Source organism: Lethenteron reissneri, chromosome 27 (assembly GCF_015708825.2).
Source record: "Lethenteron reissneri isolate LAM-NWPU_2019-01 chromosome 27, ASM1570882v1, whole genome shotgun sequence".
NCBI classification, from domain to species: Eukaryota; Metazoa; Chordata; class Hyperoartia; order Petromyzontiformes; family Petromyzontidae; genus Lethenteron; species Lethenteron reissneri.
The window spans coordinates 4,462,282-4,490,242 of record NC_083805.1 but is presented as its reverse complement, the minus strand read 5'-3'; the positions used below and the strand labels follow the sequence as shown (position 1 = coordinate 4,490,242).

At 47.2% G+C, this 27,961-nt stretch overlaps 1 protein-coding gene across 2 annotated transcripts in view; it reads right to left on the bottom strand.

Annotated features, from left to right (window-relative positions):
* Positions 1 to 24,344, bottom strand: part of LOC133348415 (protein-tyrosine sulfotransferase 1-like) — a 52,499-nt gene extending 28,155 nt beyond the window's left edge. The window contains exon 1 of one of the 2 annotated variants that reach the window (XM_061561209.1): positions 23,517 to 24,344. The gene's annotated coding sequence lies outside the window, so the exon portion shown is untranslated. The remainder of the gene's footprint in view (positions 1 to 23,516) is intronic. The other variant, XM_061561208.1, reaches the window with a different exon arrangement.
* Positions 24,345 to 27,961: the final 3,617 nt, after the last annotated feature.

Below are 27,961 nucleotides of genomic sequence, written 5' to 3'. Positions count from 1 at the left end.
TTCGTTCTGCAGTGTGGCTTTATGTGATTGTCATGGCTCGCTCTGCCTTCCGATGTCAGGAAGCCACTGGAGCTATGCACTTTCTCAATCTCGATTGAAAACTCATTTCTTTAGAACTGCTTTTGTTGTCCTTCTCCCGCACCTCCGATGAGCACGGTTGGCTACGTACGGTGCGAAAGAAATTCAACAGGCATACACTATAGAAGTTTAAGATGAGGCATGTGGATGATTCACTCTCATCGTGAGTAGATGAATTGTCACTTTGGGGTCACGAGTCCATTCAAGAACTGGGCAGTTCCACAAAACGAGAACTCCACGGTCAACATTTCACAATCATCCGAACGGCACGCTCCGCCTGGGGTGTCATTTCGAGGGCAATCGTCAACGGTTTAAGGAAATATATGTTATCTATATCAGTAAATCAGCTCAAGCCTCCCGCAAATCGCCTGACTTCTGTGTGACCACCCCACTCTAAATCCCTGCCCTCTCAACGCCACCCGCTGTGATAACAGACATCGTTCCATGCAGCGTGGAGGCCCTAGTGGAGCCTCTTCCTCCCTATCCTCATCTTTCCTGACCCAGAGTTCCTGTTTCTCCATCCCTTTTCCATCCTTTTCCGCTACTTTCACATTATTTCTCTTTCTCTGTTCCCTTTCCTGTTGTTCTTTTATTTTTTTTCCCCCTACAGTGCATCCTTGACTCTATGCCCCCTTCCTGTGGAGAGCCACGGGTAACAGATTGCCCTTCATAAAATATCTCCAGGGTTTAATGTCCACAAAAATGAATTTACCGTCACCATCCCAGCATCCGTCCGACGACCGTGGTATTTTATTGAGCGTCTCTCCCTCGACAAGAAAGGTGGACAAATTGTATTATTTGTATATGAATTGCAGTGCTAATTGGTCGACATACGAAAAACCATGAATTATTTTTTATTTCACCAGGTAAGGCCCACTGAGCTATATATCTTGTTTTCAGAAGCAACCTGGCCACAAATGATAGCTCAACAAAGTGGCTTTTCACGTGGAAATGTACAGCAGCCAAATACTCTAAACGCGTGACGTTGATTCTAAAAGTGGAGAGAAGAACCAGAGAACCCGGAGACAAATCCATGCGACCACGGGGAGAACATGCAAACTCCAAAGTATACAGGCGTCAGGGTCGGGATCGAACCTATGACCTACTGTATATCAGGCGAGGTAGTTAACATCTCGTCACCGTGGCACCTGCTAGAACGCTCATTTAAGAAAGCTACTGCGTGATGATACGAGCAATCGGTCATATCTTATAAAGTGTCATAAATGTACATTCAAAATCACGGAACTGCCCGATTCCTTTGTTTATATTTTTTGTTACACATGGTGGTGCATTGCAGCACCTCGAAATCAAGTAACATACAATCATTATTGACAGGATTTAATATGTTACGTAAACGTGCGATGCACAGAAGGAAAATAACGATAAAAACATTGTATAAACGGAAGTGTATCATTTTTTCACGCGCAATTCGACGCTTCTGACGTGGGAGTAAAAAAACTAACTTTTTTAAAATCGATAAATTCACAGCGTCGTTCCGTGGCCGCAAATCGCGATGCAGCCGTTCTCCGTGAACAGACGAGCAGCGTCACGTGTTCAAACGTCACCTATTTAAAAAAGATAACAATCATTTTTGGGCTTCGCATTTCAATATATTTTACGTAGATTGCTTTAAAATATATACATGTGTGTGTGTGTGTGTGAAAAATAAGGAACTGCGTGGGCAACACTCTGCGCAAGCACAAGCGAAGCATATGATCTCTGAAACCATAAACCAATCGCGAACCTCTTAATGAAACCCTCAACAGCTTTGGTTATTGCCCCATGGCTTACAGGAAATACAGTGGGTTAACAATTAAGGAAATCCCCCCCATTGCGCTCAAAGCAAGTCAATCTCTCTCTCTCTCTGCCACCCCTCCACCGTCCTAGAATGAATGAGCTAGCGACTCGAATTCTAAGTGGAGAGGATGGCTAACATCAGTGGCGAGTGGCATTTGTACGAGTCCAACACTGCCCGGCACTGCCCAGCACCGCCACCCCCAACACCACCACTGCCAAGCAAGCGTGGCGAAGTATGGTCAAAAGAAACCACGTGATTGACACGGCGTTGGGGATGACTTCACCCCGGCAGTTGATGGACACATAATTGAAGTATTTATTTTTTCTACTTTAAGGTTTTGGTGAATGCCAATTCGGAGTCAATATTAATATGTTTATTTACACTGGAGCAAAAAAAGAGGGCCGTTGAAATATTTAGGCCGCCATTATATTTTCTGTCCTCATGCAGTCCTAAAAAGAACGTGGCGCGTTTTGTTTTTGCCAATTCCAGAGGCTTTTTACGCGTCCTAGGCATTAGCGCCACACGTACGGTGATCTTGGTGACTCCGTCCTCAGTTCGAAGTGGTCCCAACAAATAAAAAAAAATGACCATGCTGACCCACACTGACACGTGGCCATTGATAAGACGATAAACTCCGTCTGTGGCGCATTCAATATTTTGGGGGAGGGGGTTGGGTTTCATTCCAAAAAAATTTCTTTGTAAAAAAAAAACCCCACAAACATTTCCACTGTCGGCGGGCGAGGTGTGAGCAATCGAACGCGCCACGCGCTACGCAACCGCATCCCCACATCGGCGACCGCATCGGCGGGGATTTTTTTTTATGGTAACAAAAAAAAAGACCGTCTACAAATGAGACGGATGCCTGATCTTAACCGCCAATTAGCCGGGGTGCGCGTGCCCCGTTTGACCCCCCCCCCCCCCCAGACTCAAGCGTGCGATAATAGCTACAAAAAACATACTCTTTGGTTCTTTCGGTAAAGTCACGTAGGTGGAAAAACTGAAATAAAAATGAATAAATTAAATCACGACGTTTCGATGTCAACACAAGCAATCGTCATCAGGTGTGACAACCACAGCAAGAAAATGTTCTTGCTTTTCTTGGTTGATGATGATTGCTTGTGTTGCAATCGAAACCGTCGTGATTTAATTAATCTATTTTCATTTTATTTTTCACCTAAGTCACTTTACCGAAAGAACCAAAGAGTATGGTTCCTTGCAGTCACGAAAACCGCAAACCTTGAATAAGCTACAAATAACTGCTTCCGTCACTCCTGTGTCAATCCGCTGCTGGACAAAGGGCTTTCCAGTGCCACGTCGCTCACGGGCTTTGTTTGGCCACACTTCACCAAATTGCGTGAATCGCAGCACACGACCCTCGCTCTATTTTGTTCTTGCGTACGGCAACAAAAAGCCCAGGAGCTCAATGCCACCAACGTCGAGATCATGACGTCCACGACGAGAGGGCTTTAGGAGAGAAGTCGTGGAGTTGCTCTGTTCCTCCTCCTCTTCCGTTGAAGGAACGCAGACAACTACAATCCTCGAATTGTGGGTTTACTGTCATACACACTTGGTGTGCAGAACTAGTAACTAAATTGCACGTTTCGTTAACGTGACAACCCTCACTGATTGGCTGTGTCGGGTGGCGGCGGTGGCTTTAACGACACACTATATTTATGCGATCTAACCCCAAAAAATAAAACGTGTTATAGACTACGTGGTTTACGCTCCTGTCCATGAACTTTGGGTTGCATGGCCACAGCCGTTCTCCTGCGGCTTTTCTTTTAAACATTTCCCACAACGACAACGGTAGCGTAATAGGGGCAACAGTTTCCGTGTTGGGAAATGAGAAGTTGCTCGCAGTCAAATTTTAAGCCATTATCACCGGTCAGCGTGGCCTGGTGAGGGACGGCACTCAGGAACCGGTTCACGTATCGCTCGCCACCGATGTTAGCCGTGGCTGGGAATTGAACTCAGGTGGCTGGGATAACGGTGCAGCGGTGTGGTAACCCGCTGCGCTATCGCTCCGTCCCAGCGCAACAACAGCACGGGCTCGAAAATACGCAGTAGCAAAACTCCGCTCCGCTTTATATCGGCGTTAGAGTCACACTCCGTTTGGGGCAAATTACTCGGTTTACAGATGATGGGGATCGTGTGAATTTGTAAGTGTTTGGCACGAGACTAAAGACAATTTGTAACTTTTGGCTGGCTCTACTGTATGAGTGAAATCAATCAACCTCCAGGCCATCATATTTTGGGGGCCGACGATTAAAAGGAATTAACTTTTTCTGATTTTGTCTTCGTCATCAGCACAGACTCCACTGTATGTGTGCCTCATTGCAGCTTTCGAGCCCTTCTAGAGCATCAAACAAAGTACGTGGGGCCACTCATGTACGCAAGTTTTATACACTGGGAAAGTTCCACAAATTGGGGAACCTCACAGTCATTACTTACAACTTTGCTCATTGCAGTTCTTTTTCACATTTATCAGGAAGTTAAATATAGATAAAAAATATATATAAAATAAAATTATTATCTACGAAAATCCCGGTTCGTCGATATCTTGCTAAACGGGCGATTCGGTTACGGCGAATCCTCTACCCTGCGGGTTTCGTAGTACTGCCACATCGCAGCAATCCACGGCTGATGATCCGTAGCTCTAGAAAAAGAGGAATTCGTATGGAGCAAGTCGTTGGCGTGACAAGGACACGACAGTGAATGCATCGTCACCATCCCGGCGCGGTTCAGAGTTCGCCTCAGTACGTCCTACGGCAGCCGTGGCATTTCATGAGAATTTCTCCCCTCTTCTTGGTTCTTTCGGTAAAGTCACGTAGAAGGGAAATAATAAAATAATAACAATTAAACATAGTAAAATAATAATGTTTTATTTATATTTTTTTATTATTTCCCTTCTACGTGACTTTACTGAAAGAACCAAGAAGATGAATCCCTGCAGTCACAAAAGCTTTAAATCGAAATTTCTCCCCTATCAGCAAAGGTGGACAAATAGGTTATATCTGCATTGCAGTCCTCATTGGTTGACTTACTGTTACAAATCAAATTGCCATTTCTTGCTCATCCAATACAGCCCTGAGCCAGTTGTGAAGATTCCACGTTCCTACGGTGGGGGTGAGTCTATCGATAAGACAACCACACAAAGTAATCCTCTAAACTAAACTATAAACTATTTTTATTTTAACAAGTAAGGCGCACTGAGCGATACAGCTCCTTGTCAGGAGCGACCAGGCCACAAATGATAGCTCAACGAAGTGGCATTATCGCGTGGAAATTTAAAGCGGCCAACTAATCTTACACCCTCCACCCACCCACATGTCCCGACGCGAGTTGCTGGGTCGTCTGAGTGTGGGCTACTGTTGTTGTGTGTGCCGAGGTCAATGGGTCACCTCGGGGGGCCGTTTCCCGTGTTGCCCCCCCCCATCCCCAAGCTGTGGAATTCACTCCCCATCCGATATTCCATCTGCACTGAGTCCCTTGGTTTATTTAAATTCCGCATTAACAAAATGTTTTTCCTTGAAGGCCTTTTCGCACTATTAATTTTGTGATGTGTTTTGGGAGCGTGGGATGGGGGGTAATCGTATCCGTGGTTAAATTATGAGCCTGCGTGCTTATATTAGGTTTTGGAATTGCGTTAGTTATGGAGGTGCTTGCTTTAGGATCTGTGCAGAGCCGTGCGACGTCTGGGTGAAGCGCGCTTTATCAGCGTGAATTATTATTCACGTTGATTCTAAACGTGGAGGGGAAAACCCGGAAGACACGGATAAAAAAAAATCCACGCAACCACGGGGAGAGAGAGAGAGACGCGCAATCTCCAAACTCGTCGGGGTTGTTTTTTGTTTGACCCCGGAGTTGTCATGGAGCAGAATCGACCCCCGACCGGGGATCGAACTCTCAGCCTTCCGACAATTACGAGCCGCTCACTCCCACCAGCCGAGCCGCCCAGCCGCTTTGACAAGGAATACAGAGTAATACGTTATTAGCCGTGCGTGAAAGTTCGTCTGAAAATGCAAGTTTTAGAAGCGTGGAACTTTCCTCACTGTGGTTCTTCATCCATGGGGGGGGGGGGGGGGGTGGTTCCATGTCGCCCCACAACTGTGTTAGTGGCATGGCTGAGCATGCGTTGATAAAATCGATTACAAATTTATTCCGACGCTCACGACAATCCGTGAGAGCAGGAATCGTTCGTGATTATTCGTGGCTTTTCGAGATGTTTGTAGTTGTGAGCGTGCACTGGACCGCATTTCTACTCGACGCCGGCTTTGGAGCCCTGGCGGGCTAATAGAAACAGAATTTGGCATCGTAGGCAAATAATAATCAAAGAGAGCACGATCACGAGAAAACGGCTTCTGTAATAAGCACTTGTTGTTGTTGTTGCAAATTGCACAAAGGCTGAGTTGATGCTCCACCGAGTTCCTCGTGCGACGTTCTTTGTGCGACGTGTTGCCAGCGAAGCGGACGACGACCTGCTGGAGGACACTGTGCCACGCGAGCCTCAAACGTGAAGAACGCGCGAGACGGGCAATGGACGAAAATCAAGGACGCAGAGCGTGGCCACACGCGGAGGAGACGAGATTCCAGACCGCAAAGTGATCGTCGTTTGCCAAAAATCGAATCACAAACAACCTCCCCCCCCCCCCCTCGTCAATGCCAATTTGTATCAAATGGAGGTGGTAGGGGAGTGGTGGGGTGGGTGGGGGAGAATCGCAGGGGAGAGGGGCGAATCCGTGAGATGATCGCTGTTTCGAGACATCAAAAAGGGAAATGTCTCCGTGTGCCATGATGCTGTTTGGTGGTGATGGTGGTGTTGGTGTGTGATGTGGCCTCAAGGTGCACATGGCCTGGCACAAGCGTCGTGGTGACGTCACCGCCACTTAGTGGCGAATGGCGGTTGTTGTTGTTGTTTATGAATTGTTGTTGGTAACGCTGTCTTGTGGTGTTTTCGTGTGGTGGTGGTGGTGGTATGTTGTTATCGTTGTTGTGTGATGTTATTTATGAATTGATGTTGTTGTTGTTGATGGTGGTAACTGCTATGTGCTGTTGTTGTGTGTTGTTGTGTGTTGCTGTTGTTGCTGATGTGTTGGTTGTTTTTGTTGTTGCTATTGTGAGTTGTCGGTTGCTGCGTGTTGGTTGTTTGTTGTTGTGTGGTGGATGTTGTTGTTATTTGTCGGTTGTTGCGTGTTGGTTGTTGTGTGGTGGTTGTTGTTGTTTGTCGGTTGCTGCGTGTTGGTTGTTGACGTGTAGTGGTTGTTGTTGTTTGTCGGTTGCTGCGTGTTGGTTGTTGATGTGTGTTGGTTGTTATTATTTGTCGGCTGCTGCGTGTTGGTTGTTGATGTGTGGTGTTTGTTGTTGTTGTTTGTCGGTTGCTGCGTGTTGGTTGTTGATGTGTGGTGGATGTTGTTGTTATTTGTCGGCTGCTGCGTGTTGGCTGTTGTTGTGTGGTGAATGTTGTTGTTATTTGTCGGTTGCTGCGTGTTGGCTGTTGTTGTGTGGTGAATGTTGTTGTTATTTATCGGTTGCTGTGGGTTGGTTGTTGATGTGTGGTGGTTGTTGTTGTTATTTGTCGGCTGCTGGGTGTTGGTTGTTGTTGTTGTGCGGTGAATGTTGTTGTTGTTTGTTGGACCCGCAGAGGGAGGCGGCCGTCATCGATGTAGCCGAGCGGATTAATAATTGAAAGTGATTACGGCCCCATGAGAGATATGCTCTCCGACCAAATTAAATATTCAAAGCGAAAACATCCACGCAGCACGGAGTGGCGGACAGCCCTCGGGGGGAGGGGGGGTAGCCGTGAACCCCCACGGGTTCAAATCCAGGTCAAGGTCAAATCGGCCAAATCGACACCAGCGTCAGAGTCTGTTTTCATCATTATCACTCCGTATCAGCCATCGTCGTCGTCGTCATAATCATCACTCATCAGCGTTACCACCCTCATCGTCGTCATTATCGTGATCAGCGCTATCCATCATCACCCTTAGAATCATCCTCAATGGATGTTTTTATTTATGTACTGAGGTTCTCATTGTTTATTAATGTGATTATCAATTGAAGTAAATTGCCCCCCCCCCCAAGTAAACCAGCAGCATCACGAGTAGAGTCCACGACATCTCATCCTCATGTGCAATGCTGGCCTTCATAGGCGCTGGTTAATTGTTCTTCGATCAACAGAAAGGGGGTATAATGATGCATGTAAGTTGAACTTCTTTCGCACCGTACGTAGCCAACCGTGCTAATCGGAGGCGCGGGGTGGTGATGATTGTGGTGATAATGGTGGCGATGATGATGATTGTGGTGATGGTGGTGAGAATGGCAGTAATAATGGTGGTGGTGATGATGATGATGGCGACAATGATGAAGATGATGATGGTGATAATGGTGGCGATGATGATGGCGATAATGATGATGGTGGCGATGATGATGATGGCGATAATGATGATGATGATGGCGATAATGATGATGATGGTAGTGATGATGATGATGGTGGCGATGATGATGATGGTGGCGATGACGATGATGATGATGGCGATAATGATGATGATAATGATGATGATGGTGGCGATGATGATGGTGGTCTGCGTGTGCGCATGAGTTAAACCCGCAGCAGATGCCGTGGTTCTCTCTCTCTCCCTCCAGATCTCCCAGACACGCACGTGCTCCCTGCAGGGACGGGGGTGGGGGATGTGTCTGTCTGAAGCCCCCCCCCCCCACTTCACCATCATCACGGGAGCCATGGCCAGATTAAATGATGGATGGACAAACGGGAAAATGAACAGCGGGACCGATGGGTGGATGAATTGCCATACAAGAGGGATAGGAGAGACACAATGATAAATCGGTGAACCTAACAGGAAAGATAAACGGATGAACGAAATGACACCCAGAGGGATGGACAGGCGGATGGGACAGACGAAGCTGGAATTATTTGTGATTCCTATTCCATCACCGGCCTTCTCCATCAGCCATCATCCCTTTTAGCGATTTCTATCCCGCCCAAAGCCGAATTCCATCTTTCAATTACAGCAAAAATGTCTCGGGTTTGCGTTTGTTCTGTGACCCACGTGCTCTCAGTGTCACTCCCAGCGTGCATCTCCCTGTGTTGCTGCTGTATACCTTAAAAACAAAAATGTCCATATTATTTGTCAGTGTCCATGATTCCGTCGTTTTATGCAGTGGCTAATGGCCTGCTATGAGACATCTACACCTCATCTGTAATGGAGAGGAGCATGAGGGCATAGTTTAGACACCAGCCCTCTCGGTGTCTCCCTCTCTCTCTCTCAAGCTTTCGTCCGAGATAGCAGTGGCTTTGTCTCGTACAGTGGAGCTGCCCTGGGATAGACGTGAGTCTGGAATTTCAAGTTCGAGTCCCCGATGTCCGTTCCCCTGCCTCATCTCTCTCTGTGATTAGAGCCCTCTTTGTGTTGCTGTGCACGAGTGGCTGAGATGGGATCCCTCAAGATTGCACGTGTGATAAGTTCAAATCCTGGCCAGAGTTAATTAAGCTCATCATCGTCATCACCATCATTAAGATAATCATCACCCAATCGATTACGATGAGATCATCGTCATCTGCATCATTACCATCGCCCCATCAATCAACATCACCACGCCAATTCGTCATCAGCATCGTTTGCCAATCATCATCATCATCAAATTCATCACGATCGTAATTGTCTCATCACTCGTCATTCACGACAATTTCATTTCAGGGACACTTTTTTTTATTAATGTGGCTGTAAATTCCTGTTGCGACGAAATGCACGCTACGGTGGCTAGGAGATGTTGACTACCTCGGCAGGTATACAGGAGGTCGTGAGGTCGTGGGTTCCATCACGACCCCGACGCCTGCTGCTGTATATTTGGAGTTTGTACGTTCTCCTCGTGGACGCGTGGATTTTTCTCCGGGTCCCCTGGTGTTTCCCTCCACATTTAAAATCAACGTGTGTTTATAGAGTATTTGGCTGCTATACATTTCCGTGTGATAACCCACCTCGTTGAGCTATAATTTGTGAGAGCCAGGTCGCTTCTGACGAAAAAACAATTTAGCTCAGTGGGCCTTACCTGGTAAAAATTTGAAATAAAATAGAAAAGTTCCCCACCCTGTGCGTCTTTAAACGTATGCACTTTTACTTTACAACTTACGGGGATTGTTGTTTTAAAAAAAACACAAAAAAACTTGGCTTTCTTTTTTTTACCAGATGTTACCATGATGAAGGAGGTTTGATGCGCGGCTGTGTTTCTCATTTAGAGCGAAGTTCAACGTGGCCACGTCTCACGACGCCGTGCAAGTCTCGGGGCCTTTTTATATTATTTACTTACTAGCGGGAAGTACCCGGCGTTGCCCGGGAGAAAAAGACACAGACACATCGACTTAGACACACACACACAAACATCGACCCACACACACAAACACATCGACTTACACACACACAGATATGGACTCCTTTACTTATTATAATTTTCTTCAAAGGAGAAGAGAAAATGAGGCGATAGCGACAAAGGGTTTTTGCTGTGGGGGGGGGGGGGGGGGCAGAGAGGACAAGCAGACGAGAGTGAGGAGCGAGAGAGAATCAGAATATTTATACTGGAGGAATCCGATAAGCTATAAAGCTCTTGGGGTAGAGAGGACACGCAGATGAGACAGGAGTGAGGAAAGAGAGCGAATCAGAATATGTATTTACACTGGAGGAATCCGATGAGCTACAAAAATATCTTTCACAGATGTCCCGTAGGGGTGGGTAAGAACGTTGCAGAGGCTGGGAATAAGTCAAAGGTCAAACAGCCACGATTTCTGGGATAGCAGGTGAGGGGGGGGGGATTCATCAAGCACCTCCAATTAGCACGGTTGGCCACGTACGGTGTGCGAAAGGTCAACATATAAGCAGTTAAATGACATCGAAACCCTAAATGATTTCATCATTTAAACTTTTCAGCAATGTATCTTCGAATAAGTCCAATTTTCTGCCATCTGCCACCTGTGATATGCAGAAGGACCATTTCCCGAAACGTCAGATATGATATTTGTTTTTCTTTGAAGGGCCACTGGGTTGTTGACGAGCGTGTTGGAGTTGTCTGCCATCCGTCTATGCTGAATAATCAGAGACATTTCCTGCAACGTCAGCCTTCCATTCAATGAAAAGGGATGCACAACGTTATCGTAAATATGTTTACAAAACAATACTAATTTAACGTGAGCGAGCGTTTTAGGTAAAACAATCCTCAAGATTGAAAAAAAAAGGATTAGAAATGCGTCTGCTGACCCTTCTTTCGTATCCATTCTCTTCCCCGTTGCCCTCCTGCCCCCTCGCTAAAACCAAAACTGTTGCAACTTAACCGCATAGCGAACCCGATCGCAGCCCCTAAAAGTTTTCGATCTCGTTCATTTGTCGACCGTATCTATAAATGTGTGTGTGTGCATTACTCGTAGGAGGGGCGGAAATCTCCACGCCGTTATCGCACAAAGACAGACTCTGAAAAAAAAACCCATCCGTCCATGGACCACGGAAAATGATTTGTCCTTGAATCCCGCCGTTGACAAACGCCACGGTGGCTGGGTGGCGGGCGGTATTTGTTCGGCCGGGTGAAATCTGTAGCGAACACAAAAAAGTGGCCCAATTTGTTCTTTGGGAAAATTGCCTTCCCATCGCGAAGCGAGAGGCATGCGCTTTGATTGGTTTATTTTGTGTTGTAAAGAGCGGAACTTTAATAGGGGAGGGCGTAACGAGCGTCAACACTGGGGTGGACAAATGTCTGTTCTGCAAAAGTCATTTCCAAGAAAGAGATATCTTTAATCCCAGGTTTCCTATCATAGCCTCTATGTAGAATACCACCATCTCCACTATACACACGACTACTACCACCATCACTAACACCGCCATCATCACTACTACTACCACCATAACTACAACCACCATAAACACGAATCCCATCACAACTATACAATCACGACCACTATATGCAAAATAACCATCACAAATCAACTTGCCATCATGAGCACTACCACCATTGCCACGATATAAATTCCCACTACCATTATCTCTGCCACCAACATTGCCACAATCACCATCAGCACCACCATCGCCAATATCAACATTTCAACATCACCATCATTGCTACCGCCACCATCATAATCACTACCACCACCCATCACCAATACCATCAACGCCACCACCACTACCACCATCATCACGCGACAAGGCACCCACCGTCATCACTGTCACCACCACCACGATCCCACTCATCATCACCACCACCATCCATCTCACCACGAGACATAACTGCTACAATCGCAACTAACGTACAACCAGCAACCAGCACCACCGTCTCCATCCTCCCCGTGCGGCTCCAGGCGTAACTCACTGTACGAGGAAATGTCTCTTCGCTAAAGCACAAAACGCTCTCTTTGCGTTTGTGCTCCAAAGCATCAATCATCGATCGACTGTAACGACTGCAGCGGCGGCAGCAGCTTTACAAAAGTGTTGCTCACTCCGACAACACCACCGCTGCTATTCATCTCGCAAAAAAATGCTATCCCGCTGTATAAATTGTAACCATTATTCGTGCCACCATTAGTATTATTCATAATCAACGTAGTGGTATTATTGTCATCATCATTATCCCCGAGACTTTCGGCTCATGTCCAGGCGCTCCCTGCGTGGGTCGTGCTGCGTTTTTTCCGTCGGTCGCCTTTGTCCCCTCGCGTCTCCGCGCTGCGTTTCGCACCATTTTTGTTGTTGTTGTTTTTTAAACGTTCGCGTGCGTGGTTTGCGACGGTCATTTGCTTGAGATGTAAATTTGCAAGGATGACGGCCTCCCCCCTCCCCCATTTCAAATTAGAGCACCACTTTGAGCATTCATGAAAGTGCCACCGAGCCAGTCAGTCTGGCTGCCCGCTGTCTCTCTTCTCTGGATTAGGGCGATTGCCTAAAACGTTCGAATATTGCATTTGTAAATATATCTAGTGCATGCACATGTACACGGCCCGTCTGCAAACTCCACCGCTGGCTGAGGACCTACACTACGCCGTGGAGGCCGTGGGGGTTATTTGACTATACTTCACCATGTTGGTCATCATCATCAGCCTTGATCAATCCACGGTTGGGTGAAGGCCCTCCCAAAAGCCCTCTGCCGTGGCATCCGGGACGCAACGATCTGACGAACGTCCACGTGCGAGCCGGAATTCATCGCTCCATCTCCCACGAGCGTTGGAATTTTTCCGACTCGTTTTGAAACAAACGTCCTGCCGAATTCAAAACCCATCCGAGGACTCGACCAGCGAGCCCAGATACGTTAATGATTATCATAAAACATTGGGCTGAAAGGCAAAAAAAAACTATATTTTGGGCTCAATACAAAAACGTTAAAACAAACACAGACCAAAGTTCGAGGCTTTTGGTTCATTATTCAAAAAAGTCACGCGCTGACTGCAGCGTGCTTTGACGGTAACGCCACACGTATTAAAATAGTTAAATTGACGGTTCCTTTGAATGAACTCCCTCGGCTCGGTCTGACATGTCAAAGTACTGCATTTAAGTAATTTGTACAACGACAGGGTGAAAAACGAAATGACAATTTTCCATTTTTTGTATATCAAGCGACGAATAATTCTTAACACCTGCCAATTGACTGGTAATGAGCAGCGACGACTTTCTCAGTTTAAATAAACGAGACCCTCCACTCCAACCCCCGCAATGCCCAGCGTGAACTATGGTCAAACCAAGCTCCCGTCAGAGGTCGCAAACGGGTTTTGATTCCTTACCCGTACCCGTACCCGGCCGCACCAAGGTCGCAAATGGGTACCCGTACCCATACCCGACCATACCCGTACCCTACCCGTACCCGGCTGGGTACCCGGCTGGGTACGGGTATCGGGTACCTGATTGCGACCTCTGGGATGAAGCCATGTTGCAGGCGCGGGTGGGTTGATTCTAGGAACTTGAATTGTGAGAAGAGACAAGACGTTGGGAAATGAGTGACAAGCAGTTACTCACCAGTGACTCACGGCCTACACGTACCCGTACCCGGCCGCACCAGGGTCGCAAACGGGTACCCGTACCCGGCCGGGTACAGGTAGCCGATTCATCTTCTTGGTTCTTTCGGTAAGGTCACGTAGAAGGGAAATAATAAAATAATAATTAAAACGTCGTGAGAATTGTATTTTATCATGGTCTGTGTACTGTTAAAAATAAATGTCTATCTCATTTGTCAGTGTCCATGTTTCCACCGTTTTATTCAGTGACTAATGCATGCAATAAGACATGTATACCTCTCATCTCAAATGGAGAGGAGCATGAGGGCATAGTTTGGACACCAGCCCTCTCGGTGTCTCTCCCTCTCTCTCTCAGCTTTCGTCCCAGATTGCAGTGGCTTTGTTTCGTAAAGTGGAGCTGCTGTATGGCCTAAACAGACTGTTGGGACAAGTGCTGTTTGCGAGCACCTATGAAGGCCGGCACGGTACACGAGGAGGTGGGTGGCCAAACTCCTGGCCGCCTTTGTCTCCCCAGTGGCAATGTATTGCATACCACACCAGGTACTTATTTGAGGTTGAGTCGACCTAGGGAGGTCCATGAATGGTTCAAATAATCGTCACTGGTGTTGGCTTGTGAGTGGGAATAGAACTCGGGTCACCAAGTTCGTAAAAAGGCGCGCTAACCGCTGCACTACTATACAACTGGATGTACACTGTTACATATATTTACATCATTACATAAACACACACGTAATATGGATTTGAGGAGACCCCACAGGAAGAAGATACATATACATTAATAATAATAGATACAATGTTAATTTAAAGAATACACAATTAAAGTGTTTTATTGCCAGTATTAAAATAGATGTAATTACCCTATGTGTTCTGACTTTTGGGCCACCCAGTATACATACTATTATTACGTTACATGACAAGGTACAGTACATACATACATGAGGTACACAAATCGTGGAATTTCCTTGCCAGTGGTGCACAAGTTAACAAAAACAAATTCCAAGCATTTCACCTTTTTCAATGCCTTACAATTGCAAGATTAAAATTTTAAAAAAGAGGCCAATCTTTTTCTCCAGCCTGAAGGGCCGCGACCAAAAACGTTATTCATTGTCCCTGTTGAAAGGCGGCCGTTAATGGGCGAGTCATGTAAATACACACACACACGGCAATGACAAGCACAAGGAGGTCTTTGACACACAAATGCATTCCCGACAAGCCGAGCGTGAAATCTATCACGCCGCTAAATCAAAGTTCGCAAGATGTGACCTTGTGAAAAAACAATATTAAACACGGCTCTCTTCCCCCCCGCCACCCGCTACAATATATGACGATTGTACCATAGAAGCACCACGGGGTGAGGTAAAGGAACCGTTTGGAGATCTGACAGAACGGTGTGCCCATTTTTCATATAGATTTCAAATTGAAAACGAATTTCGTTATGACTGCTTTTTGTGTTTAGTTTGTTGTCCTTCCCCCGTACCTCTGGTTAGCGCGGTCGGCTACGTACGGTACCAAAGAAGTTCAACATACATCAGTGTTCTTCATTGCAAGGCCGGGGGCCACTGGCGGTCCCTGGTGGCCTTTCGTGCGGCCCCTGACATGCCGCACTGACAACACACAAATGTGAAAACACCCCACCACCATCATCGTCGTCGTGCTGTCGAACCCCAATGGTTTCAAATGTGCGGCGACCCCGCAACATTGATGTCTTATCGGCAAAAAGTGGCCCCCTCCTGTAAATTAGTGAACACTGACATAAATACATCGGACATCTGAAAATTGCCTTCAACTCGCCTTTTTATCCTTTACACAGTAGGGGGCGCACCTTCTAACACGCTCTGCTATGAGATTGTCGCATAGCAAAAATTACATAATTTTTTTCAATTCTCGGAGCTGGAAACGTAGCAAAATTTTACGTGACAAACCAAATTTAAGGTAATGTGTGTTTTGATGCAGTCACTGATAACCGGTCTGATACCATCAACTCGCTTACACTTGAGACTCAGATTTTAATCGCGGGTGGCTGAGATCCGGATTTAAACCCGGGTTCTCAGCGAACAATGCACAAACACAAGTCTCATCATCAGCTGAAAGCTACCTTAAATCTGATGCCAATTACGGGTTGGTGACATCATTACGAACCTCGTCAGAGGCTTTACTTTCACATTGGACATTGTGGGTTCCTGGTAGACTGGAATAGGCACATGAATAGTAGCCACAGCCACAGTGAGAGGTACTGTGTGTTGGGTGTGTTGGGTCTGAATATATTTTCCCAGACATTGACCCAGACAGACCCGGCAAACAAAAATTAAGCTCTGATTTTCTTCTCTACAGTAACTGCTGAAGCCACAGTGCCATGGGCCTTTGGCCAAAGTGAGAGTTTACATTCGCATCAAATCCCTATCACTCACGATTATCACCAGTTCCTCCTCAAATATTTAATTTCGCAATGACACACCGCGCTATACTTACTATTGTCATTACAAGAGATAGAGTTAACTTGATCACGTACATGTTTTAATGTACCAGCATTCACAATCGTATATACAGTTGGTCATGATTGTTTAAGGAGTGAGTGATGTCAATTGCAATAATGTTGTAGCTAGAAAGGCCAGAAAACTGAAACGTAGCTCAAATAATCTGGGAAACGCCGTGTCTGGTGTGCCCGGGAGATAAAGAAGCACCGCTAACAATTGGCATGCAAAGCCTGGCAGCGATTCTGTGAGATTAACATCGGAGCTGGTGGAACTGTAATAACACGTGATGTGAAATCTGTACGTGCGACGGCTCCGGGTGTAGGTCGGGTGTACGATTAGAGCAGTCGACTTTATATTCTTAGGTTTTTTTTTTCGGTAAAGTCACGTAGGTAAAAAAATTAAAATTAATAAAAGTAAAATAAAATATATTTTTTTATTTTACTTTTTATTAATAAATTTTTTTTTTACCTACGTGACTTTACCGAAAGAAAAAAAACCTAAGAATATGAATCCTTGCAGTCACGAAAGCTTCAAATCTACAGTCGACTTTATTCGAGAACAAGCATCAGGCAGCTGTGCGTGCTCTCGCATACCCCGCTGGTGTAACGTGATTCACATGGGCCCTACAGCAAGGAATTAAATGGGGTTCCAACTCCTCCCTCCCCAACCCCTGTCCAAATTCTCCCATCTTCATAGCCTGGCACCTCGGCATCTACGACGCATGGTGACCCCCCTGTCCTCTCAGCCGCTCACTCTGTGCACTTGCTCTGCCAGCACACTCGATAGCTACTTCACTCATCGAGCCGCTTCGATAGCCAACCCTCAAGAAATCTAACCAAGAGTCACCGACAGAGCCTACAGCAGCGTGTCTATCCGTCGGCGAGCCAAACATTAGTCGTCTGTGTTTAAGCCGAGGGCATTGACTTGTCGAAGGGAAAGGCGCACACAAATGGCTGGAAATGTCAGCGGTGGATGTCGCGAAACACGACAGAGACATTTTCTTGGTTCTTTCGGTAAAGTCACGTAGAATGGAAATAATAAAATAATAAAAATAAAACATAATAAAATAATTCTCACGACGTTTCGGCCACAACGCAAGCAGCCGTACTCAGGTGGAGAACAGGTCTGTCGAGAAGACAGAGTCTGAATGCTGTGACTGTCTTCTCGACAGACCTGTTCTCCACTTGAGGACGGCTGCTTGCGTTGTGGCCGAAACGTCGTGAGAATTATTATATTATATTTTATTATTATTATTTTATTATTTCCATTCTACGTGACTTTACCGAAAGAACCAAGAAGATGAATCCCTGCAGTCACGAAAGCTTTAAATCGAAACGACAGAGACAATTGTGATGTCCGTGCCTGGTTAAAGGACCGACACAAATCTGAGCGGTCATTGTGGGTGCGAGGGCCACGTCCAACGCCGTGCGTAGTTTGACTCCGTGGGAGGCTCTCGCCATCGCTCGGAGGTTTTCTGCCGGACTCCTCGGGACTCGCGACTGCTGCTCTGGCGACGCGCGGTCGCATTTGTAGGATGCGAACGCATTCATTGCCGCGGAGGTTAAAATGACACCACAGCCGTCTCTTGTCTGCCAGCATCTCGCTACACGCGCTCGCCAAGCCGTACCGAATTAAGAGGTTGGCTGCCGACATTACCAAAACCCCCTTTGCCTCGCAACAATTTTTGAAGTCAAAATTGGGTCAGTAAAAAAAATTTGGAGTGGTTTTTTGTTTTTGTTCTTGTAATTGTTTTTTGTTATACAGCGATATTAGCCGCTTTGAATATCAGTATGCTCTAAAGGGGCCTTAAGGTCAGCAGCCTATTGCTACAAATCGGTCGATTTGGCGGTGGTTATGACGGGGGGAATGGGTCACGAAGCTTTATTTTTGCTTTCAAATTGAAACACCGCAGGAGACCGCTGCACGTCCGTATATTCCGCACACGACCAACGACCCAGATCGCTCTTGCAAAAACGAGACGATCCTTGATCGCTTGCGTCCTCGCCTGGCGGAGCAAGTCGCGCTTGAACTTCACATCAACGAGGAGGCATTCCGACCCAAAATCTGAAACTCAACAGGAGCGATACCCAATCGTCGTGTCGATATGAGAAACTCGAGTTTACGATATATGGGTCGCCGCCAGTAGAGAAATCTAGGCGCGCGAGTGAAGTTCAGCCGGGACTTGTGCCAGGTAAACTTGTGCCAGGTAAACTGGTGCCTGGTGCCAGGTGCCGTGGGTGCCCGAGGTGGCAAGCGTGGTTTGGCTACCTGTGTGCCTGGCTGGCTGGCAGCACGGGGTCCGGTGTGGTGTGGCAGCGCTTCTCGAGGCCGTGCAAAGACCTTGAAATGTTGAAGGAGATCGCTGCTGGGCAATGAACAATGTCCACGTGTTTCGTTTACAGTTAATTCTGGGTTTGACTCGCTATGGCGCTTTGGAATATCGGAAACAAAGAAGGGGAAGGGGCATTTCTATGCAAATAACTCTCTTAATTTGAAATCCAACTTTATTTTTGCTTCTAAATTGTAACGTTACTTACATTTCAGGAATAAATATTGTCAAGCTTTTTGTTGTTGAACCTGGGCCTACGAGCGTTTACATTGGGAGGTTCTCAAGGTTTGCCGAATGTAAATCTACAATCGGATTTTTGAAAACTCAATATTTTGTGCGAACATAAAACGACAGCGATAACGCGCATTGGAAGTGCAGTCCGTTTATAAAAGGGTTGTGACGCCAACGCTATGACTGTGCAGTTGTAACTGGGTTCCAAATTGATGTCGGTAATAACAATGACAACTTGTACAGCGCCGAAACGAGGCAAGCCATTACAGGGGCGCATTGATCCTGTGACACGAGATAACGCGGGTAGGTTTTGTCGAGCCCACACTGCCTCATTTCGCGTGGCGCACGCCCGTACTAATCCAGCACGGTGGACGCAGCGAGGGTTGGTGAATCACACAAATGCTGCGCAACTCTCTGGGTGCCGTCGAGATGGCACATCCGAGGATAGAGTGTTGCCCCCTCGCACAAGTGGGTTTTCTCTGGGTGCTCCAGTTACCTCCCACATGCAAGCACTCATTAATTGATCTTGATTCGAAGCTTTCGTGACTGCAGGAATCCATACTCTTTGGTTCTTTCGGTAAAGTCACGTAGTTTATTTTATTTCTAACTACGTGACTTTACCGAGAGAACCAAAGAGTATACTCATTAATTGGCCTGAAAACACTTTACTATATAATGGGGACTGCAGAGCTTGGAGGGGGGGGGTTGGCGTTAGGTCGCCACCGAGCTGCTGCCTTCCCGCACCTCCAATTAGCACGTTTGGCTACGTACGGTGCGAAAGAAGTTCAATATACGCACATTGTCCGTGGTTCCTCATGCCTCAGAGTCGTTCTCTCTCTCTCTCTCTCTTCCAGGGCGAATTAATTTTGTGCGGTGCGCTTCCAATCTTTTTCTAATTTTAATTTAAACGCACCCCGTCTCATGTGGTCTCAAAAGCTCAACAGAGACGCATATATGCATGTTGAACTTCTTTCGTACGTAGCCAACCGTGCTAATTGGAGGTGCGGGGGAAGGACAACAAACTAAACACAAAAATCACTTTGAAGACCCTGGTTTGTATTTGAATGCGAGACTCCCTGGGAATGCCAGGTGCTACAGGTTTGGGCTATGCTGTGCAGCAGTGGTCAGTCGATGGCGGCAATACAACGACGGTTTCCATTCGGAGAGTAATTCATGAGTTTGCGTTGCATCAATCTCCGTGGAGCTCAGGGTGCCAAGCCGTCTCATAGGTGTGCGGTTCTCTCCGGGCACTCAGATGTCCTCCCACATGCCCCCCTGACTCAATGGAATTGGCGAAACATTCCAATGCAGGACCTGCCTGCATGCAAAAATAGCACCAACTTAGTGAAGCTTTCCTGGATACACTGTACTGTATAAAGGAATTCTTAGTTTTTTTTATGTAAACCATAGTCTTCAGCCAGGGGGCCAGTAATATTCTGTTAACGTTCAAAAACATTGTGTTTTCTTCATAGTTTGCAAACTTTTTGTGGAAGATCGATTAACACCACTTAATCCTGAATATCATAAATCACCTTCGCCCATGGTAAATCCACTGCTGGATGATAGCCTTCCCAAGCCATTGCCATCACTCGTGATCATGCGATGTAACAATCTACCTAGCACCTGCATGTAGACCACATTACATCAATAATTTCTCCCCAAAATCTACAACTTTTAGCCTTCAGCACAACATGCTTACGTTGTACAAGATGTCACGGTATGTTTTGCATTCAAAGAAGATCAACTCAAAACACAAATAACGTTTAACTTGTGGCTATACCCCACAGCTTGCGTGTTCGAGGCCGATCATAGTTCGCCATGCTGGTCAGTGTGGCCTGCTAAAGGTGAGCGGGTCAGGACCGGTTCAGATATCTGTCACTCGTCCACTGCTATAAGCTGTGGCCGAGGACTTGAATTGACCAGGTTCGTTCAGAGGGCAGAATGCGACACCGCAGCGCCTCCACTCCCCTCCTTTACGGGGACTCTGATACTCACGAACCAGTTAGGTTCCAGAGGATCTGTTCGTAAGTCGATTTGTTCGTAAGTCCCAACTTCCCTCCCGTCGAGTCGAAATGTCTTGTACGGCGTGTACACTAAACACGGGGAATGGCTTTCAAAGTTGTATAATCTCCGGTAGATGTAGATGTCACTGGGTTTTCACGTTCTGCAGATGTAGATGCCACCACCGGCATCTGTTGCGCGGCGGTTGAACTTACGACTCTCGGTTTCGAACAAGCAACTGGACATACGGACAGGTTTGTTCGTATCTCTGCATTATCGTAAGTCGAGTGTTTGTAAGTAGAGACGTTGCTGTATTTCGATGTGCGTGTGTTTCTGTCACTGTTACGACTAACACGCCATCCAGTACCTCGAGAGCTTACGTGCACCTATGCCTAAATTTTTTTCAATTTTTTACATTTGCATTTTATGTACAGTATACGTATGTGGAACTTCTTTCGCACCGTACGTAGCCAACGGCCGTTAAATAGCCCCGCAGCTTTCCTTAAGGAGAACCCTGTGTACTCGTTCTCTATAAACAAAAAAATAATCCGTGCAACGGAATCAAAATAAACGTACAATGCAAAGCGATCTATTTACACCAGAAAAGCCTCGCCAAGTCTCAAAACTCGGGGTTTGTTGTTGTTGTTTTTTTGTGCGTTCCGTTCATTGTCCTTCCCCCGCACCCCCACCCCACGGTTGGCCACGTACGGTGCGAAAGAAGTTCGACGTTCCATACGAGACTCCTTCGCAAGGAGGGTCCCAACAATGCAATGTCTGGCTGTCGCCTGATGAAGCTAGTTGTAATTACTGGCGAAATGTCGTACTCAGATTGTAAATGTTGTGGCTTGGTTCTCCAACACAACCGGTGTAGTGCTGTACGAGTGACGAATTGGCCACGTTCTGTTTTCGTGACAACCCTTACTAGTTGGCTGTGTCGGGTGGTGTCGGGTGGTGGCGGGTTTAACGACACATTTAGAAATTTACGCGATCTAACCTAAAAAAAACTCTATTATGAATACAACGTTTATGCGATTCGGTCAACATCATCAGAATGACGGCTTATAGCTCGGAAGAAGTGACACACACGTGTTACTGTAAAGGCACACATGCACAGAGCGCATGGCATGTCTCTGCACATGCAAACACAACACGTGTTTTAGTTCATCGGCCCCTTGACCCTCGGGACCAATGCCATGTATGCACGTTGAACTTCTTTCGCGCCGTACGTAGCCAACCTTGCTCATCTCAGGTGTCATCCAGTAGCATTTGCTTTAAGTAATCAAAACTCCGGACCGGTGTGCGACCGTCTGGGTCTGGTTATCAGCAGAGTCAGGCTTTGTTGTAGTAAATGCTGCCGGGCTACCAGATGTTATTGACCAGAGCACTGCATCTGAACAATTGGGATCCTGTTCAACGCAAGATACACCATCATCTAAGTGTGTGTGGTGTCTATGTGTGGTGTGTGTGTGTGGTGTGTGTATGCTGTGTGTGGTGTGTGTGCTGTGTGTGTGGTATGTGTGTGGTGTGTATGTGTGTGGTGTGCCGTGTGGTGTGTGTGTGTGTGGTGTGGTATGTGTGTTTGTGGTGTGCTGTGTGTGTGCGGTGTGTGTGGTATGTGTGTGTGGTATGTGTGTGTGGTGTGTGTGTGTGTGTTGTGTGTGTGCTGTGTGTGTGCGGTGTGTGTGGTATGTGTGTGTGTGTTGTGTGTGTGTGGTGTGTTTTGTGTTGGTGTGCGTGCTGTGTGTGTGTGGTGTGTGTGTGGTGTGTGTGTGCTGTGTGTGTGGTGTGTGCTGTATGTGGTGTGTGTGCTGTATGTGGTGTGTGTGCTGTGTGGTATGTGTATGTGTTGTATGTATGTGTGTTGTGGTGTATGTGTGCGTGGTGTATGTGTGTGTGCTGTATGTGTGTGTGGTGTGTGGTGTGCTGTGTGTGTGGTGTGTGTGTGTGGTGTGTGTGTGTGGTGTGCTGTGTATGTGTGTGGTGTGTGTGGTGTATGTGTGTGTGTTGTGTGTGTGGTGTGTGTGTATGTGAGTGTGATATGTGTGTGTGGTATGTGTGTGTATGTGTGTGTGTATGTGTGTGTGGTATGTGTGTGCTGTGTGTGTGTGTGGTGTATGTGTGTAGTGTGTGTTAGTGTGTTATGTGTGTGTGGTATGTGTGTGTGTGCTGTGTGTGTGGTGTGTGTGTGTGCTGTGGTGTGTGTGTGGTGTATGTGTGTGTGGTGTGTGTGTGCGTGCTGTGTATGTGTGTGTGGTGTGTGTGTGGTGTATGTGTGTGTGGTGTGTGTGGTGTGCGTGTGTGGTATGTGTGTGTGGTATGTGTGTGTGTGTGCTGTGTTTGTGCTGTGTGTGTGGTATGTGTGCATTTGTGTGTGGTGTGCTGTGTGTGTGCTGTGTGGTGTATGTGTGGTGTATGTGTGTGTGTGGTGTGTGCTGTGTGTGTGGGGTGTGTGTTGGGTGTGTGTGGCGTGTGTGTGTGCTGTGTGTGTGTAGTGTGTGTGTGTGGTATGTGTGTGGGTGTGTGTGTTGTGGGTGTGGTGTGTGCTGTGTGTTCTGTGTGTGTGCTGTATGTGCGTGTGGTGTGTGTGTGGTGTGTGTGTGGCGGACACACCTACCGGTCAGTGAACAGACTCCATCTATCCGGACCAGCGGAGCAGCATCCAAAGAATCACCTCCAGGGCTTCGGTGCGCCTTGCGTACAGACGGGGCTGATGATGATGACGATGCTGCTGCTGATGCTGCTGCTGCTGATGATGATGACGAAGATTATGAAGCCCTCTCCTGTCCTCCCGTCCTCACGGGCAAGATCGAAGGAGGCTGTCCACTCAGCTCCTCGGCACCCCCACACTCGATGGAGCAATCCTCGGCGTGACCACCACCCCCCACGAACCTCTCGCTCGCTCCCAGCCACAATCAGCAGCCCTCTCCTCTGCTCGCCCGGCAGGCGAAACGAAAGCAAAAATGAAGACGTGCGTTCGAATGTCTGTGTGTGTGTGCGTGTTCGTATAGTGTGTGGTGGTTGTGTGTACGTGTGTGTACGTGTGGTGGTGGTGTGTGGTGGTGTGTGTATGTGTGTGGTGGTCTGTGTGTGGTGGTGTGTGTGGTGGTGGTGTGTGTGTGGTGGTGTGTATGTGGTGGTGTGTGTGGTGGTGTGTGTACGTGTGTACGTGTGGTGGTGGTGTGTGTGGTGGTGGTGGTGTGTGTGTGTCTGTGGACGTGTGGTGTGTGTGTGTCTGTGTACGTATGGTGGTGTGTGTCTGTGTACGTGTGGTGGTGGTGTGTGTGTCTGTGTACGTGTGGTGGTGTGTGTGGTGTGTGTGTGTCTATGTACGTGTGGTGGTGGTGTGTGTGGTGGTGTGTGTGTGTGGCGGTGTGTGTCCGTGGACGTGTGGTGGTGGTGGTGTGTGTGTCTGTGTACGTGTGGTGGTGTGCGTGTGGTGGTGGTGTGTGTGTGGTGGTGGTGTGTGTCTGTGTGTACGTGTGTGTCTGTGTACGTGTGGTGGTGGTGGTGTGTGTGTGTGTCTGTGTACGTGTGTGGTGGTGGTGTGTGTGTCTGTGTACGTGTGGTGGTGTGCGTGTGGTGGTGGTGGTGTGTGTGTGTCCGTGGACGTGTGGTGGTGGTGGTGTGTGTGTCTGTGTACGTGTGGTGGTGTGCGTGTGGTGGTGGTGTGTGTGTGGTGGTGGTGTGTGTCTGTGTGTACGTGTGTGTCTGTGTACGTGTGGTGGTGGTGGTGTGTGTGTGTCTGTGTACGTGTGTGGTGGTGGTGTGTGTGTCTGTGTACGTGTGGTGGTGTGCGTGTGGTGGTGGTGGTGTGTGTGTGTCCGTGGACGTGTGGTGGTGGTGGTGTGTGTGTCTGTGTACGTGTGGTGGTGTGCGTGTGGTGGTGGTGTGTGTGTGGTGGTGGTGTGTGTCTGTGTGTACGTGTGTGTCTGTGTACGTGTGGTGGTGGTGGTGTGTGTGTGTCTGTGTACGTGTGTGGTGGTGGTGTGTCTGTGTACGTGTGTGGTGGTGGTGTGTGTACGTGTGTGTCTGTGTACGTGTGGTGGTGGTGTGTCTGTGTACGTGTGTGGTGGTGGTGTGTGTACGTGTGTGTCTATGTACGTGTGGTGGTGGTGGTGTGTGGTGTGTCTGTGTGATGGTGGTGGTGGTGTGTACGTGTGTGTGTGTCTGTGTACGTGTCCTGCACAGCAGCAGCAGCAACAGCCGACACAGAGACGCAGCTCTCCGTCTCAGCCAGGCATTGTCAGGAGCCCCCCTTTCTTTCCTCCCCTTTCTTTCTTATCCGAGGACGAGCCGCCAATGTTGCTTGGTTATCTCCCGATGATGATCGATCACTGTTCTGCTGATTATGATGGTGGTGGTGGCGATGCTGATGATGCTGATGATGATATCCGTTCGCTCCGACTTGCGCGAACGGACCTCGGGAGCTGGCGGATAAACGCGGGTCGGAGTGGAAGATTCGCGGAGCGTGGAGCCCAAGACCTCTTGGGACAATTCTCAATTCGTGCGCCTTTTGGCATCATCTGGTCCAACACCATGTGAGACTAGGCTCTAAGGAAAGCTGTCTCGGTGTGGATCAATCAATTTCAAGGACAGTGCATATCATTATCAGAGTTATGTTTTTTGTTTGCATTCTGACCGCAGGTATTGTGGTCAATGTAAACATGACTCCTTGTAAACAAAAAAGGTGTCGGATTTGTTGCCAGATGAAAGGGTAGAAAAAAACAATTATCACAATTCTCTCTCTTGGTTTGAAGCTTTCGTGACTGCAGGACTTACCTTGCGGTGCTTTCGGTGAAGTCACGTAGAAAGAAAATGAATTAAATAATAGCGTACGACGTTTCGATTGCAACACAAGCAACCGTCATCAGGTCGAACTAAATTTGAGAGAGAGACAAAACACAGGCACGGAGACACACACACAGACACACAAGCAGAGAAAGACAACACAGACACAGAGAGAGACACACACAGAGACACAGAGAGAGAAACACACAAGCAGAGAGAGACACAACAGAGACACACAGACACAAGCAGAGAGAGACAACACAGAGACACAGAGAGAGAGACACACACAGAGACACACAGACAGAGACACACAACAGAGACACACAGACAGACACACAACAGAGACACACAGACAGACACAAGCAGAGAGACACACACAGAGACACAGAGAGAGACACAACATAGACACACAGACACACAAAGAGAGACAACATAGACACACAGAGAGACACGCAAGCAGAGAGAGACACACACAGAGATACACAGAGAGAGACACACACAGAGACACAGACACACAAGCGGAGAAAGACAACACAGAGACACACAGAGAGAGACACACACAGAGACACAGAGAGAGACACACAACAGTTTAACTCACATGAATAGTGAGTCAGGCTTTCGCGACCAATATCATCCATAATACAGGTTGTTGTTGTTGGGTTAGATCGCGTAAATATATAAATATATACAACACCGTGGTGTTGGAGAGCAAACCCACAACATTTATAATCAGATTGTAAATGTTGTGGATCAGATTGTAAATGTTATGGATGTTGCTGTACGTGTAACGAATTGGCACGTTTTGTTTACGTGACAAACCTTACTCAATGGCTGTGTCGGGTGGTGGCGGGTTTAACGACACATTTATATTGACGTGATCTAATCCCCCCCCAAATTCCCTTTGTATTATGAATTATCTCTGTGCTCGCAATGTGGTTTCCACTCACTCCAGGGGACACGGGGCCAGACGGGATATTAATGTGTTTTATTTGGGGGGTTTTAATGTTGGAAAATCACCGTGTCACGGTGTAAACCGGCAACACGATCAGATCACTCCGTTATGTCTCCAGTCCATCAGTCACCTGCTGTTCTGGACCACTGTTATCAGACGGCATTTGTATTGTTTTTAAGCAAGCAAACCTGGGACTCGTTTCGACCTCACTGAGTCTCATCAACAGTCAGATTTCATTGTTGAGAGTCCAAAGACTTTTTTTTTTGTTCAGGTAGGGCCCTGCCAAGTTTTTGAACGGTCACTGCAGAAGGTTAATTGCCCGAAACGTCGACAATTATATATTTTCCTTTTAAGGCCGCAGTGTTAAGCTGTTGTTGTTGTTATTCAGCCCAGGACCAGCCCTGGTTTGAAATGAAGCCGTGGCGCGAATGATTAATTGAGCGGCCTGAGGTCAAACGGTGGTGGCTTGGCCAAAAAATTCCTCCTCGCAGATTGTGTGGACATCCAACAACAACAAATGGCACGAGTTGTGTGCGTAGTTGTGATATTCTTTTAGTTAGAAGAACACAAAAAGTCGAAGCGAATATGCGTGGGGGTCTTTTAGTTTTTGTTGTTGTTCGAAAACATATATAATGGCCAACACTCCCCCACCCATGGCATTAATGTTCTTAATGCTTTAGCAAAATTGGCGTTACATATTGTGGTGTGTTCAGGCGATATTGCATTCGTGTAGGTCCCGGTTTCAATGGACTCTTATCAGGTTGTCAATAAACGCACTTATCTAAATATATCGTATATCTATCCGGGATAGCCTCAATGCGTCTAGAGACCTTTTTTTCAGGAGAGTGGTGCTGCTACTTCCTCTGGAATGTTTAGTCCCATTCCATGAAGGGGTGTTTTGCCTTCATGTGGGAGGAAACTGGAGTAACCGGTAAAATAAAAATTCCACTTGGGATATCCCACAGAGGGAGATTTCAAGAAGAAATTTCTGTACCGCCACCTTTTGGCAGTGGCAAAACAAGAATTAGCTACAACTTTAAACGGAGCTGGTGGAGACGAGTTGACGCCCCGCCTGCAATTGTTTTGCTATCATTACAGTCATTATTACAACACGATTTTTTTGCAATAATTACCAACGTACGAGATTATCGGAGCAACAAAAATTTTTTTTCGACGCAATTGTTTTACACTAAAGCCCGTGGTGTCATTTTGTCTTGACGTGACATCGCTCTGCCAGAAGCTACGAGTGTGCTTCTACTTGCTGGGAGTTGAAGCGGCAATGTTGTCCACCCAGCGGCTATTAACAAGGTGAGCA